This window comes from Mus caroli, chromosome 10, assembly GCF_900094665.2.
Source record: "Mus caroli chromosome 10, CAROLI_EIJ_v1.1, whole genome shotgun sequence".
NCBI classification, from domain to species: Eukaryota; Metazoa; Chordata; class Mammalia; order Rodentia; family Muridae; genus Mus; species Mus caroli.
This window is the reverse complement of record NC_034579.1, coordinates 33,723,592-33,725,816: the sequence shown is the minus strand read 5'-3', so window position 1 is coordinate 33,725,816 and position 2,225 is coordinate 33,723,592. Positions and strand designations below refer to the sequence as shown.

Genomic DNA, 2,225 nt, shown 5'->3' with positions numbered 1-2,225 from the left:
CTAGGCAGTTTACATGTAATCCAGGGCTCCTTAGTCAAATGTTCCTGAGAATAGAGAAAGAGAGAAATTCTAATTTTCTTCCAAATGAATCATTTATATAGAAGAATTGCAGAACCAAGAAATAGGCAAAAATAAGCTGAAATTAATAATTGAGACCAAGTGTGGAATGCTGATTGTCAAAGGTTCTAGAAGGGAAAAGGAGGGGGGGGGTAGGAAAGAGCTGATCAGTGAATGGGTTCCCAGTTTGCTGAGTTACAACACGGTGGGGTGAAGAAGGGAGCATGTGTTTCTGGGCAGTATAGTGACTACAGATTTGTCATGATATGCTTTTGAAAATTTGTAGAATGAGTCTTAAATACTTTTACAAAAGAAATAATGAATATTTGAAGTGTTAGTTTTTTTGGTTTTGTGTGTTTTATTTTTAACTCTTTATTGGTTCTTTGTGAATGTCACATCACGGACTCCAGTTCCACTCATCTTCCCCTCCCTCCCTCCCTTGAACCTCTACCCTTGCAACTTCCCCCCAACAAAGAAAAGAGAAAAAAATCTCATTGTGGAAGGAGCAGTGTGTCACAGTATTTCCCATAGCATATCCTTTTGTCTACACTTCTTTGCTTACACTTCATTGCAATGTCATTGCCGTGACTCATTGGTCTGGTCTGTTGGTATGAGGCTTGATCTGGTTTTTGCTATTCTGTCTATACACTGAACCTCACTGAGACTCCTCTCAGATGTCCTGTTGTTGCCTTCTTTCATGGAGATCCCATAATTTTGGATCAGCCCTTTCATGCACTCCAGCAGTTCATTGATAGGGTAAGGCTGTTTAGATCTGGGTCTGAGAGGTAGATATCTGAACTGGTTACCCTGCAGGTTCTTCTGGTTTTGGGCCCTGTGACCAGCTCACCCCAATTCCTGATGTGATCAGATAAACTCTACAGAATATTGCAGTTGGCTAGGGACAGGGTCTGCTTTCCAGCTCTCAAGGCCCCAGGGCCACCTTTCCTACAATGCCCCAGTGAAGGTTGGGGAAAGTTCTATACAGCCCTGAGACATAAACAAGTCCTTGGGCAGGCAGCTGCCAAGACCTCGGATGTCTCTCTGACCTTTGGAGGTAACAGAACCCTTCTGCTGTGGGGCCACAGACTCAGATGTGTATCCTGGTGACAGCATTGGCCAGTATCCCATCATACTACCAGGTGACATCACCAGCTATTCAGATCTGTCCGCTCTTCACTATCCTCAAGTCTGCACCAAATACCCAACTCTCAGACCCAGATCCAGGACTCTGTATTGGCCCACCCAACATCTACCCCATTAATGAACTGCAGGAGTGCATGAAGGAGCCTGTCCTACTGATCTAAAACTACAGGATCTCTAAGACACAAGGCAACAAGAATGACTTCTTTGTGCCCACATCTTTCTTTCTCTTTCTCTTCTATTTCTCTACCACTTTCTTGCTCCTCTTTGTGGTACAGTGGGTCTCAGAGTATCTGGGGTCTTATCAAGAGTGATCTCAGGAGACTTATGCCCCATTTGTGTATTATAGTTCCAGGAAGAGGTCATCTTGGGCATGGTCTACCCTCCTCCAGGCTTGCATGACACCAGAATGGTAATCATCTCAGGCTTGCTCCTCACCCAGGACAGCCTGAGTGGCCCCTCAAAAGGTTATTCTGTCTTGGACTCACTCCCACCTGGGGTCCTGCAGTCCCAGACAAGGTTCTTCTAGCCCTGAAACCAGCCCAGGACTGTGTAGCACTGGATTTGTGGTCATCTCAGGCTAGCTCCTTATCTTGGATCCTCTGGTGCTACACATGTGATAGTCTTAGGCTTTCTTCTCTTCAGGAAGCATTAGGCTACTAATCATTCAGATACTCAAAAGTCAGAATATTGAGCTTAAACATAGCCTCTCTCTTCTTTGCCACCAACTGATATACAGGTGACATAGGAGTCATACTTGTAATATTGCTAGATACAGTATGAAGTGCTATTTTCAATAACATTATACTGAAAGACCCCCGAAGGGAGACCCTCACTCAAGTCTTGGGACAGCCGCGAACCCAAGAAGACACTGAGACCGAACTCAGAATATAGGAAGGAAGATTTAATAAAGGCACAACGANNAAGCACATGAACCAGAGCTCTGGGGTCGAAACTCATACACCAAGCATGGTGTAGAGGAGAATCGACCACGACCCAAATTTTTCACAGGCTTATATAGGAAAAAG

At 44.6% G+C, this 2,225-nt stretch overlaps 1 non-coding gene across 1 annotated transcript; it reads right to left on the bottom strand.

The window, feature by feature from the left end:
- Positions 1-1,844: 1,844 nt before the first annotated feature.
- Positions 1,845-1,976, bottom strand: LOC115032234. The gene has a single exon (XR_003837888.1). It is a non-coding gene; the product is annotated as a small nucleolar RNA SNORA17 (small nucleolar RNA).
- Positions 1,977-2,225: the final 249 nt, after the last annotated feature.